We start from the raw sequence: 14,842 nt of genomic DNA, 5'->3' as shown, positions 1-14,842 counted from the left end.
ATAATGATGTGTTCCAACCCCTGAAAGAAAATAAATGTCAACCAAGAGGGTTATGTACAGCAAAGCTATTCTTCAGAATTAAAGAAAAAACAAAACAAAACAAAAAACCTTCCAAGATCAAGCAGAAACTAATAGAATTTATGATCACTAAGCCAGCATTACAGAAAATGTTTAAAGAAATACTTCATTCAGAAGAAATAAAAAACAAACCCTAAAGCTCACAAAAAGATAAATATCATTTGAAGAGTTGCTGAGGAAATGAGAAACGGGACTATATCAAACACTTGAAATAAGTCAAAATGACAAGAATTAATAAACATCACTCTGTAATAATATTAACATTCCACCTAAATGACATAGACTGGAAGAATGGATTAAAAAACAAGAACCAATTATATGTTGTATGTTTGCAAGAGACTCACCTTATAGGCACAGACAACTACAGGCTGAAAGTGAAAAGAATAGAAATTGATATACCATGGGAATGGAGCCTAAAAACAAGGAAGAGTAGCTACTCTCATATCTGACAAAGCAGGCTTCAAACCAAAAATTATTTAAAAAAGACAAAGAAGGTCACTTCATACTGGTAAAGGGAATAGTCCAACATGAGGATATAACAATAATAAATATTTATAACGCAAATGTTGGTGCACCTAATTACACAAAAGAGACACTACTCAGAGTCTCAAATAAACCCTAATACAATAATACTGGGTGATTTCAGCATACTTCTCTGACCCACAGATATGTCATTAAGATATAAACTTGGTAAAGACTCCTTGGATATGAAAAATATTATAAATCAAATGGATTTAAAGACTTCTATAGAATATTGCATCTAACAACAGCCAAATACACTTTCTTTTCAGTGCCTCATGGAACCTTCTCCAAAATGTAGCAAAAACAAAATAATTGATATAATTTCTTGCATCTTATTAGATCACAATGGTACAAAATTAGAAATCAACACCAAAAAATCTTCCAGAAACTATATAAATGCATGCATGGAGTTTGAACAACACACTTTTGAATAAGTGGTAGAAGAAATCAGAAGAGAAAATTAAAAAATTTTAGAATCCAACAAGTATGGTGGTACAACATACCAGGCAGTTGTAAGAGGATAACTTGTAGCTATGAGTGTCTACATAAGAAAATCAGAAAAATTCCAAAGTAATGATGCAAGGCCTGTCATAAAGAAGAACAAACCAATTGCAAAACCAATAGAAGGAAGGAAATAATTAAGATCAGAGCTGAAATCAGTGAAAATGAGAATTATAAAAGCAATAAAAGGGATCAAAAAATGAAGAGTAGTTTTTTTGAAAAGATAAATAAGATTGATAAGACTTTAGCCGAACTAAGAATAATTAGGGGTTATTTAAAAAATTTTTACTCTAATAAATTGGAAAATCTAGAAGAATGAATATATTTCTAGACACATGTGACCTGATAAAATTGAATCAAGGGGACATAGAAAACCTAAACAGACCAATAACTAGCAGTGAGATAGACACAGTACTAAAAAACTTTCCAACAAAGAAAAACTCAGTACTAGATGGATTCTCAGCTGAATTCTAGCAGACTTTTAAAAAAGAACTAATGTGAATGATTCTCAAATTATTCTATGAAATGAAAAGGACAGAGCACTTCTAAATTCATTCTATGAAGTTAGTATCACACAGTATCAGTATCATACCAAAACCAGATAAGAATACATTAAGGAAGGAAAACTAGACCAATATCCCTGGTGAACTCACATGCAAATATCCTTAATAAAATATTAACAAATCCTATCCAACAGCATATTAAGAATATTGTACATAATGACCAAGTTGGTTTTATCTCAGGGATGCTAGGATGTTTTAACACACAAATATCAATAAATGTAATTCACCACATAAATAGAATTAAAATCCCTTAGTCATTTCAATAGACACAGAAAAAACCTTTGACAAAATTCAGCATTCATTCAGGATAAGAAAACTGAAGGGATAGAAGGAACACTAGGGATAAATGGAACCTACCTCAACATCTTAAAAGCTATATATGACAAACCCAAAGCCAACACCATAATGAATAGGGAAAAGCTGAAAGTATTTACTTTAAAATCTGGAATAAGATAAGGATGTCCATTCTCACCATTCTTATTCAATATAGTACTAGAAATTCTAGCCAGAGCAATTGGACAATAGAAAGAAGTAAAAGGAATAAAAATAGAGAAAGAAATCAAATGATCACTGTTCTCAGATAATATGATCCTATACTCAGAATATCTAAAAAGCTCCATTCTAAGAGTGCTAGATCTAATAAATAAATTCAACAAAGTAGCAGATTACAAAATCAACATACAGTAATGAATTGCTCTTCTACACACCAATATCAAATCTGCTAAGAAATCAGGAAAGCAATCCCATTCACAATACCTCAAAAACAAAACAAAACAACACAACCTAGGAATGAATTTAATCAAAGAGGTGAATGAACTCATAATGGAAACTATAGAGCATTGAAGAAAGAAATTAAACAAGAAATAAAAGATGGGTTGTAAATTTATTTAAGGGTTATAGAAATATTCACATTTTCTATTTCTCCAGTTATTGTTGATAAGGATTTTTTCTTAGAGATTTATGTGTTTCAACTGGTAATCAGATTTACAAATGGTTGCTTATCATTTCCTCTTAGTGTCTTTATATTTCCTATCTCAGGTCTGAAATCAATTGTATTTCTGGGGAACTCAGTTTTCTCTTGTGAGGTATAGCATTGAGTCCATAATTGGGGTACAAGCATGTTTATTACTTCTAACATATTAATGCCTTTAGGTAATTTCAAAAACCCAGCTAGGAAAAACATGTTCTTGAAAATACAACAAAAAACTACAAATTCAAATTGATATTTCCAGTTCTAATTTACTACTTGGTGGTTTTCATCTTTTAATTTTTAAACTTTATTTTTTCAAATCTTCATTTTGAGAATTTTGATTCCAAACACTATTAAGTTCTTATTTGCTTATCCTACAAAATATATCAATAAATTTCAAAGTAATTATAGCAATATTATTATAATATTATTATCAATACTATTGAATGAATGAGGTTTAAGATATCTTGCATTCTTATGTATCCTTAGGCTATATTCCACTAAATAATTACAATCAAAATTTAATATATTCTAGTCACCTGAAAGAATACTTTTCTTTCTACTGTATAACTAACTTGATATACAATTGAGATAATTTTTTTTAGTTTGTGCTAAATTTATAGGGATTGCTTGTCAACTTATATATTTTAGAGTATATAAAACAATTGATTATAAAATTTCATTATAAAATGAAACCATGCAATAATATATGTTGAGATAAATCTTGTTTCCAACAATGTTTCCCTTTTCTTTCTAATAACAAACTGATTTTTAAAAGTAATTACCCTTTCTTTTTGCAAACTTAAGCAAAATATATAGGTGTACGTGTATGTGTGTCTATAGTGGTTTATGTAATTTGTGGTTTTTTTCCTTGTAAAAATAATTTAGTGTGTTTATTGAGGAAGGAAAAGCATTATATAAAAGTACAAAGTATAAAAATCACTCAAAGTCCATCAACCAGAAATAAGTACTGTCAGTATCTTGTAAACTTTATTCATTCTAGGTATCTCTTTCAAGCACAGAGACATATGTACACAAGTAGTTTTACAAAAGCACACTCATAGATTATATTTAACAAATACAGCAATTAAATTTCACCTGAATTCAATAGAATGAAAACTAATATGAAACTGAAAAAATGCTCAACTTAAATCCCTCCCATAAGAGTTTAATTCTAAAAGATTCCTCTTAAAATTAAGGACAATTATGGAAACCACTGAAGAGGCTGGTGTTTTCTCTAGCTTAGTGTTTTAATCAGAGACTATATGGGAGTCCTGTCTGATAGATCAAACCAGCAAACTTGAGTTTCTCTACTTCTGTTTATTATTTCTACATAAGACCATGTTCATATTAAATTTGGACCTCATAATAATTTCCTATAATTTTGTTTAAAGTTTCAAAAATGTTTATTACTATTTCTTTTATTGCCCTTTTTTTCTCTTCTTGTTTGATTAAATTTTGTTATCAGGAATTGCCCCCACCCCCACCCCGCCCCGGAAGGTTCATCACTATATACTTTTATTACATACTTAAGAGTGTTGATTCCCTTTATATATTTTTGGGGGGTGTAGATATTGAGGATTGAACCTAGGTGTGCTCTACCGCTGAGCTATATCCCTAGTCCTCTCTTTTACTTTAAATAATTTTTTTTTTTTTTTTTTGAGATAGGCTCTGAGTTGCTTAGGTTTGCCTCAAATTTGCAATTCTACCTAAGCTTCCCAAGTATAGGAATGTGCCACAACACCCAGTTTATTGACTTTCAGTTTAAGCAAATTTGGGCAATATACAAATTCTTGACACAATATTTTTCTCAGACTTTGGAGTCTTTTGCTTTACTGCCTTCCATAAGTTTCTTACATGAGCTGAGACCATCTTCCTTTATCCCTGTTATGCTTTGATTTCTCTGCTTGAATTCCAACATAATTTGTTATCAGGTTATTTAAGGATGGTGGGTTTCCTTTTGTGTGTTTTTAGTGTTATTTCTATAGCTCTCTTTTCTAGTCTTTATTTCCTTAGGTCTATTTTCTCTATGTCTTATTTTATTTTATTATTTTGAGATAGGATCTTGCTGTTGCCTTGGCTGGCCTCAAGCTCCTGGGCTCAAGTGATTCTCTTGCCTGGGCCTACAGAGTAGCTGTGATCAAAGGCATGTACTACTGTACTGACTGTATTTTGTGGTCTGAAATGAGGCTTTCATTTCTCCAATTTAAAAAATTTTAACTTTTTAATCTCTACCAATTTTCCATCTCTTATGTTTTATTCATATATATATGAATAAAAATATAAATATAAAATAAATATATATATGTATATATACATATATATATATATATATATATATATATATATATATATATATATTTAAACAGATTATGTTTTCTACATTTTTTCCTTTTTTTTCCCCTTTGGTACTGGGGATTGAACCCAGGTGTGCTTTTCCATTGAACTATGCCACCAGTCCTTTTGGTTTTTTAAAAACTTTTTTTAGATGTATATGGACACAATACATTTATTTTATTTATTTTTATGTGGTGCTAGGATCAAACCCAGTGCCTCACATATGCTAGGCAAGTGCTCTACCACTGAGTCCCAATTCCAGCTCCTTTTTATATTTTAGAGACAATGTCTTGCTAAGTTGCCCAGGCTGCCCTCACACTTGGGACCTTCCTGTTGCAGCCTCCCGCTGTGATTACAGTGTACACATTTTGCATGTGGAAATTTTACTTTTAACCTTCCTTAGGGAGTGACAGCCACCTGTGATCGTTCTTTCTTGATTAATACTTATTTTTTTAAAATATTATTTTAGTTGTATTTGGACACAATATCTTTCTTTCTTTATTTATTTATTATGTGGTGCTGAGAATTCAACCCAGCACTTCGCACGTGCTAGGTGAGCACTCTACCACTGAGCCCCAGCCCCAGCTCCTTGATTAACACTTATTTAAATTTATTGAATAACAGGAAAGATTAGTGGATTGGAATCCTCTCACCAACCATTATTTCCTTTGTCCATCTCCCTTCATTTCTTAGCATTAAAAGGTGATTGTGCCTGATGGTAAAGCTTTTAAGACACTATTTCAAATTGTGGAAAGTGAAAGCAATTCAGTGGTTTGTACCTAATAATAAAAGCTGATACTGAATATGCATTTTGCATAAGGAATAAGAATTCTTTCCTAACATTTGTTTCAGTACAAAGTATACATATATACAAAGGTAAGTTGTGAAATATATTTCTTAATATAGATTGTAGCCAAAGAAGTTTAACTCAACAATCTGATTTACCAAAATGATCTTGAAAAATATGTTCAACATATCCTACTCACTTTTATCTCTTTTTTCTAATGAAAGAGTACAGATACCCTGTTCTGTGCTATAAAAAGGTCATGTTGCCCCTGTTTTGGTCCAAATTCATCATATGTCTAAACAACTGTGCTTTAAAATTTACATTGGGGAGGATTGTTTTTGATATTGGAATTTTTTTTTTTTTTTTTTTTTTTGTGTGTGTGTGTGTGTGAGAGAGAGAGAGAGATAAGAGAGAGTGTAGGGGTTTTACTTACTTAGTTGGTCCATGGGTCTTTAGTCAGGAAACATTTCTTTTCACCTAGATCACCATAGTAAAGAAATAAGTGCTAGGAGTCTATAATAGCCTTGAGTAGAAGTGCTTATATTTAACTTTGAAACAGTCTTATATATAGTTGTATCATAAGTCATAACAGCTCTCACAGACAACTCTCATTCAAGTATTATCATTAGAGGAATCACTTAAGAATATGAAAGCCCAAGTAGACAAAAAACTGCTTTAAGGACATGTTACTAAATATGTCCTCAAGTTCAATAGTGAGCAACAGAAATGTTTATCCTATGACTAGATATGACTTTCCAAGAAGCTGGATCCTATAAAGCCTCTGGTCTTCACAGTTCCTCCTGGGACAGGAACTGTAGGAAGTCATTCAATCATTTTTCCTTTTTAAAGGAGGAAAGGTGGGCAGGTACCAGGGAAAGAAATTGGTCACAGTACATATATATTTTACCTTTATTTTGTTTATTTAGTTGTTTTTTGTTGTTGTTATTGTTGTTGTTGTTGTTGTTTTTGGTGCTGGGGATGGAACCCAGTGCCTCATGTGCACTAGGCAAGCGCTCTTCCACTGAGCCACAACCCTACATTATATTACATGCATGTATAAATATGTTACAATGAATCCCACTATTATGTATAATATAATGTACCAATAATTTTTTTAATATATAAATAAAGGAAGAAAGGTAAGTGCAGGTAAAAGGAACTTTCCTAACAAAGATCCTAATACTCTGCCAATGGGAATTTTTTAAAGTCCTTACTTTGCTTCTGTGTCCTTAGACTCTTAGCTTCTTTGACCTACTCTCTCCTAATTATACTTTGTGAATGATTCATTAGAGTTTTATGTAGGTGACTTGTACTTCTTGTCACCAACGTTGGTGTTGCCTATGGTGCTGCTGTTCACTCACCTTTTATCTACATGCACTCCTTGGCAATCTCACCTGCATCTTCCACAATTACATAAACATCAATTCTGGCCTAGATCACTTTGCTGAACTATTGTCCCTATTTCTAAACCATCCAGACTTTATCTAGCTACACCACACACCATAACTGCCTCAAATTAAACTTATTCAACTGAATGTATCATTTTCACTATCACCTTGATTTATCCTCATTTACCTACCTCTCTAAAAGCTGTCTTCCTACTGTATTTTCTGACTTTGTGAATGACACCACTGTTGAGCAACTCAGGTCAAAGCCAAGATTGTTACTACTTTCCTCCTCATTAAGTCCTTTTTAATTCTCTAGCTCTACTGCTACTAACTAGTCCTCATAGAATAAAGGCTAAGGATCTGAACCTGGAATTCAAGTGAGGAACAATAAGTGGCACTATAGAGGAATGTGCTGTATAAAGAGAGTCAAGTGCTACTGTTGAACTGTTTGATGAAACTGGATTGAATGATCCAGACAAAGCATTATGTTTGAATGTGTTCTAATCCTGCAAAACTGCTGCTAATCAGACAGTTTTCAGGTTTATTACCATTTCCAACTGCTAGAAAAAAAAATATTACTATATTTTGCTGATTTGACCTTTGAATAAGAGCAACAGCATACATTCCAGGACTCTCAAAGCAGTTCTTATCACAGAGCAAACCAAAAACTAAACTAAATTAAAAAAAAAAAAGGCAAATAACTATGTTATAACAAAAAGGGAAAGGGTCATGCAACAGGTGGCCAGATCCTTCCTTTCTCATTCATATTCCTAATCCCCAGATCCTTTCTATCCTCATAAGTTTGAATACAGTTATAGTTGGTTGGGTCAAAAACCGACCTGAAGAAATGTCATCCCTCCAAGATATCGATTATAGTTGGAAAAAGAGACAACAAAACAACAAAACTCAGCACCTTTTTCATTAAAAAAAGGGGGGGTTGGTGATGGAGAAGCTTGATAAGAAAAAACTAAAATGCTTTTAAAGCTGCCTGGAAAGCAGATCTTAATCCACGTGCCATATGGACAGATACCCTTATAATTACAGGAGGCATTTGGATTAAAACCAAGCTGAGTTCACTACTCATTCCCTCTCTAGCTCTTCTGGTGGCTTTTCTTATACTGGAGATTTTGAATCTCTTATGTCTATGACTGCGATGATAACCTGGGGATGTAGAGCGAGATCTCAGGATCTGCTCAGGTGATGTCTTGGACTCTTGCTTTGATGCCTGTCTCAGCTGGGGGAGGGGCTTCTTCTTTTGGGAGATTGACTCTGTCTTTTGAGAGACTGAGCTATGGGGCTTGTCTGTGGTGGTCAGGTAATGGCACTCCTCCCAATTTCTCCTCTTCTTCTTTCTCCTCCTCACTGGACTCCACATCATCCATGTCTTCTAGAACACTAACTCAAGGCTCCAGTTGCTCAGCTTTCTCTAGCACATAGTGTTTCTGCAGCCGGGCAAAATGATATCACAGACCCTCTCATTGTGCAGTAGTTCATCATAAACTCGTTTGCATGCATCAGTTCAAACTCCCCATTTCTGTTCTGGCTCTTGATTTTTCGATAGTCATTGTATAAAGGCTTCAAGTACTTGTAGCAATCAATTGTGGTACCTGTCGGTCTGATGTAAAGTACCCCCATATGCAGACATATTTGGAGTTGTCATTTTTTATAAATTCTACAATGATGTCCTTCTCAGGTTGAATTTGAAGCATCTTCAAGGCTAAATACAAAAGGGGGGTTGGTTTTATGTTTCCACCATAGACGCCATCCACAAACCTTAACCCCATAGTTTCATCCACTACAAGTTCAGCAGTAAGTCCAAAAAACTCTCCTTACAAGTGTTAGATTCATAGATTCATGTCTGAATGATCTTCTCAACTAAATATTGAGGGTTGGTGCCATGAATGTTATGCGCGTGTAATTTGTATTTTAAGAAAATGCCCCAAATCACAAAACACAGTACGTTTGTGCTGAGCCACTTCTCAAATGAAATTACTTATTGGTTACCACACTGTTAGTTCAAACTCTGCTCCAGCCCCCTTAATCAATTTGAAGGTATTAATATTTGAATTCAGATGTTCATACCCTTGACCAGATTTTTGCCTCTAAGCTGAATTTTAATTGGCAAAAACCTTTAATTGCAAAAACCTTCCTCAATGTTATATTTTATTCTTTGGAGTTGGGAAGTGATTGCCTTCTACTTGAATTTTGGATTCTGTTCTCTTTTCCTCTTTTCTGGAAGCTAACTAAATCTTTCAACTCATATTATTCCTATACCTCCTTGTTGAAAGCAGCCAATTGTAATCAAAACATGTAAGAAAACATTTGGGTTTCTGAACTCTTTCTTGAGGCTTATAAATTTACTAGACAGATGATCTGCCTTCCAGGTTACTATAGTGACAGTTTTACCAAATGCTTCCTACTGTGTAAAATGGATTGGCATTTAACTTCTAATTACAGTTTCCCTGCTGCTGTCCACAGCAACATTGTTATGCATTGAAGGTTTTGGTTATAGTAGAATCCTATTTCTGACACTGAAGCCAAGCCCTTGTCCCACAGCTGCAAAACAGAGGCCGAGGTGGGCTAGAGTGCAGGTAGCAAGCAGAGCCTGCCATGCCAGCACAGGCCTGAGATGTGGTGAGTCAGGGCAGAGGCAAGTCAGGGCATTTTTTTTTGTCACCCTATGGCAGCCCAGCAGAGGTCTGTTACAGACCCCTGCTTGACAGCACCACAGCTCTGAACCCCTGAGCATTCACAGTTCGCTGACTTTCACCTCCTGGGAAGCTGGGATTGCAGGCAAGTGACCAGAAAACAGAAGTGGGGCAGGCCTGAATGGAGGTTCAGATTAAAGAGTTAACCAACAGTGTTAGTACTTTTCCAAACCCTGCTTAGCATAAATTTGACCTGAGTGCTATATAAACCCCTAGTCTCAAGCAGACACATGTCATTGGGTCACTTCTTGCCCCTGTAAGAGTTCTGTGTCTGTTCTTCACACTTGAATAAATCCTACTCCTTTCACTCTTGCCTTCCATTGTCCTGTGAATTTCATTCTTTGGATCTTCGAGAAAAGAATCCAGAAAGAAGTTGGAAGTGAGCTGCTGAAGGTTACTGCAGCACTGAAGGGCATAGCCCACCATTTAGAGCTGTGATGCTAACAACTGAAACAAGCCACTCAACAGTAGTAAAGAAGAATCTGACTTTGCAGGCTGTGATCCTTGGAGTGGATGTCAGTAGGCATCCCCTGCTACTAACACTAGAACAGACTCTCTGGGCTGCAGAGGTCTGCACCTTCACAGACCCCACCCACCAGCAGAAGTGGAGAATTTTGTTTCAAACTCTTCTTTCAATACCAAATTTTGAACCTGTAGAGGTAAGCATCATTGTGCTATAGGACAAATGACTTCAAAATTTCAGTGACTTAACATACCAATTGAACCAATCCAGGTTCAATTCAGGTCAGCAGAGGCCTTGCTCACTCTTATTCCTTGACTACTTTCCATGATCATAACAATGAGGAGAAGGGTGACTGTTCTGGTCATGTACCCAATGGCCCACATACTTCTTCTTCTTCCTTCAACTCCTTGTTCTATAATGAAGTAAGCTGACACCTAAGGATCTTATTTTACAGATTCCCACATCCACTGATTCCTCGTGGGTTTGCCAATAGGAGGAACTGATGGGAAATGAGGGCAAATTTCTGCAATTTGGAAGCAAAGACATCCATAATCCTGTTGATTCTCTTATCCCTGGGTGCAGGAGTTGCACCATGACTTGAAGTCTTTGAGGAGGTCTCCTAGGTTCAGCAGTTCTCTTCAGCTGTGCTTCCCAGGGTTTCTACTTGAATAGGGTCTTCTTTGGGGGATGGATAGCTTACTAGCATTTGTTTGTTGCCTGCTTGGATTTCTGGATGAGTTTGGAGAGCTTCAATAAATTCATGCTGCTGCCATCATTCTTTTTCAGGAAGTCCCTGGGCCTCTTTACATAGTCTGTCTGAGAGCTTGGACCACAGAGTCAGTGTGAATTTAGCCTATGAACCCCATGGGATCCCTCTGGGTTTTCACCTTATACCTACCATCAAATGGGGGCAGACTTTCTTCTTCTAGAAAGAGACATTTATTTTTCATTACTTTTACTCTGAGGGTAGTCTTTTGAGATACCAGTTTTATACAGGAGTCTCCCATCTGGTTCCCTGCCTTGGAAAGTACCTGGGAATATCTTTATTGCCTGTCTATTATTCAGTTTCACTAGATGTATCTCTAGGGTGCACCATGAACCCTAACTTTAGGGTTTGGTACTTGCTTTACCACACAGACTCCTGCTTACATTTCATTTTTTGAACTTTATAGATTCCTTTCTACCAGCTCAATGATAAATTTAAACTATATTTATAACCCTATTTTATTCTGCATTATTGTTGATTCAATTGAAAGAGTTGTTTAGGGCAACAAATCTGTCTGTAATATCAAAAGGAAACTCACTTCTTTTGGGCTCTGTTTACTTTTCTCCTGGTTATCTCTTTTCATATTTTCTGCTACTATCAAATTCTTCCTCTCTTGTTTCATCATTCATGGATATTCCCTTCTCTTTGTCTTGGTCAACCTAAAGAGAACCGTTTCTTTTCCTGATTTCTTTGAACTGTGTTGTAGACTTTTAATGATGAAGTGATGGTTGATATCAGGTTTGTGTGACATTGTGGCAGAGCCCAGAAAGAAATTTAAGACAAGGCATTAGCTATGTCTGTTCTTCAAGATCAAGAGCCTTGACTACAAGTTGGAATTTCTCCAAGGCCATGTATCTTCTACACCTCCTGCCAATCTACCTGTTTTCTTTCTCTACATCTTTTATCTCCTCTCCAAGTTTATATCTTCTTCTCAGATTCCTTCTTCCCCTTCTATAAAAACTCATTTGTTATGAAAAGCAATTTAGTCATCTTTACGTCACTCCTGGCATTTTCTGAATCCATCTTATATCTTTCTGCAAGTAAAAGCCTGTCTAGATGTTATAAATGAAAGATTATTCTCTTTTAGAAGGATTCTGCGGCCTAATGTTTCAAACCAATATCTTTCCCCTCCTTCCTCTCCTCTCCCACATGATCTTTAGTGATCAGAATTGGGAACATGATGGAAGAGAGGAAAGAAAAATCTTTGGTGATTGTACTGAGACTAAGCTTTATTGAAAGGAGTTGGGAACACCAAGTGTTTTGAAACTTATCTTTCTTGAAAAAATTTTAAATTCGCAAATAAAAATTGTATGTTTTATGGTATACAATGTAAGTTCAAAAAATTTTGTTTTCTTGGTAGAAAAATTTTCAAAGGCCTTTGCAGTATTGGTAAACCCAGCAAATGCATTCACAATTTTCTTCTCACTGGTGCCAAAATCATGCCAGTGAATACAAAATTGACTGTAAAATTATATAATTGCTTTTCGTGTTGTGAAGATTTATGGTTAAAATGCTATGTTTTCACATTATTATATTGCTAAAATATTATTTGTTAGTGATTCTTTCAGTCATAGCATCAGTAAGCCAAAAATTATAGCACCATACTTATTATTACCATTAAGTTATATTTATAAAAAGTCTATCAAAATCACATATTTAAACATATTAACCTCCCTCATGTATATGTGGAGTAATGGAAGCAAATTGGTGCCTTTGGGTGAAAGTGATATCACACATGCCTCTAATGTGGCAAGTACCCTGCTGGGTGCAAACTTCTGCTCCTAATACACTTGGCTGCTTTCACAAGCTTACTCTTGCTATGTTCTGTGTGGGGGCTGAGAATTCCAAGGGTACCACTTTTACAGCCAGCAAATCACATGCTCCTTCAGTGCCCGCAGGATCTATTGTACACTTCTCTGTGCATCTACATTTTTAATTGACATGTGCAAATGTCTTCTGAAGTAGGGAAGGATTTTCCAAAGTTGTTGGCAAGGGAAATTAGAGAATAATTTTTGTGTGTAGCTGTAGATGGGCAGAATGCCTTTATTTATTTTTTATTTTTCTGTGGTGCTAAGGATCAAACCCAGTGCTTCACACATGCTAGGCAAATGCTCTGCCAATGAGTTATAGCCCCTGTCGAAAATTAGAGATCTTATTATGGGCTGGCAAGGATTCTCCATGAGGGCCTGCATAACTGGACCCAGTTCTTAACTAGTCCTTCCTTTTGCAACCTTGCCATAGCTCCTTGGGTCTGAAATGAATTTCCTGCCCCCTGGACTTTGGGTTCAACTTTGTGATTTCTTGCTAATGACATATGTGTGTAAGTGACAGTGTGCCAATTCCAAACCATAAGAGAACTTATGTGTCTGAAGGCCCTCTTGTGCCTCCTGTATCACCTTGAGAAGAACTTTTTTTTAATTATTATTAGTTGTTCAAAACATTACATAGCTCTTGACATATCATATTTCATACATTTGATTCAAATGGGTTATGAATTCCCATTTTTACCCCGTATACAGATTGCAGAATCACATCGGTTACACATCCACGTTTTTACATACTGCCATACTAGTGTCTGTTGTATTCTGTTGCCTTTCCTATCCTCTACTATCCCACCTCCCCTCCGCTCCCCTCCCATCTTCTTTCTCTACCCCATCTACTGTAATTCCTTTCTCTCTCCTGTTTTTTTCCCTTTCCCCTCACTTCCTCTTATATGTAATTTTGTATAACAATGAGGGTCTCCTTCCATTTCCATGCAATTTCTCTTCTCTCTCCCTTTCCCTCCCACCTCTCGTCCCTGTTTAATGTTAATCTTCTTCTCATGCTCTTCCTCCCTGCTCTGTTCTTAGTTGCTCTCCTTATATCGTCTCCGTCTTCATAGGCTTAGCAAGGAATATCTATTTAATACAGCTTTAACATGTCTCTGACCCCTCAAACAGGCCTAGAAATATCTTATTTGAGAAGAACTTGCTTGGACTAACCCACTGGTACACAGGGACAAGGAACATATGTAGCAGAACTGCCACAGCCATGCCTAGTCTAGATCAGCCACTTGGCAGATGTGTCAACAGTAGTAAATAAGTGTTGCTCTAAAGCACTGAATTTTTTAAAAATATCATCTTTGTGGCAATAGCTGACTGAGACCAGCAGGTTTCTGTATTTGTTAAAGTAAATCTAGATGAAGGATTTTCAGCTTGCCTGTTAATTCGAGTTAATGTTTCTAGCTGCCTGGTGCATTATTCTGAAAAGGGATCTGAAATTGAACTAGTTTTAGCACAAAAGTGATGTGATTGATTATTAATGTCTGCTGCCGGTTTGGGAAGAAAAAACTAGAAGAGTATCTTCCATCCTTACTTAGTCTCAACTAACGTATGATTGAGGATTAATGACTAGGAGAGTAAGTGAATCGCCAGGAGCTTCCTGTGGTAGATTATTTCTTGTCATTGAAGCCCACTTAGCTCTCTTTGTTTTGTACAGTCTTGTGCTGCATAAGGACATTTTGGTCAACAACGGACTGCATATGTGACAATGGTAATCTTATAAATAAAATTATAATGGAGCTGAAAATTTCCTATGGTCTATAATGTGTTTGTGTTTTCAGTTGTTAGTATAAAAGAGTCAAAAGTTTAAAAACACTTCAAAGCCAAAAAAAAAAAAAGAAACCTTTAAAGCAAAAATGTTACAGTAAACTAAGGGTTAATTTATTATCAACAAAAGAAAAATATTTTTAATAAATTTAATGTAGCCTAAGTGTACAGT

The 14,842-nt window shown here is 35.5% G+C and overlaps 1 pseudogene; it reads right to left on the bottom strand.

The window, feature by feature from the left end:
• Nucleotides 1-8,222: 8,222 nt before the first annotated feature.
• Nucleotides 8,223-10,682, bottom strand: LOC143404256 (pre-mRNA-splicing factor 38A pseudogene; annotated as a pseudogene).
• Nucleotides 10,683-14,842: the final 4,160 nt, after the last annotated feature.

This window comes from Callospermophilus lateralis, chromosome 7 (assembly GCF_048772815.1).
Source record: "Callospermophilus lateralis isolate mCalLat2 chromosome 7, mCalLat2.hap1, whole genome shotgun sequence".
In the NCBI taxonomy this organism is placed as follows: Eukaryota; Metazoa; Chordata; class Mammalia; order Rodentia; family Sciuridae; genus Callospermophilus; species Callospermophilus lateralis.
The sequence above is the reverse complement of the archived record's forward strand: the minus strand, read 5'-3'. Positions and strand labels throughout refer to the sequence as shown.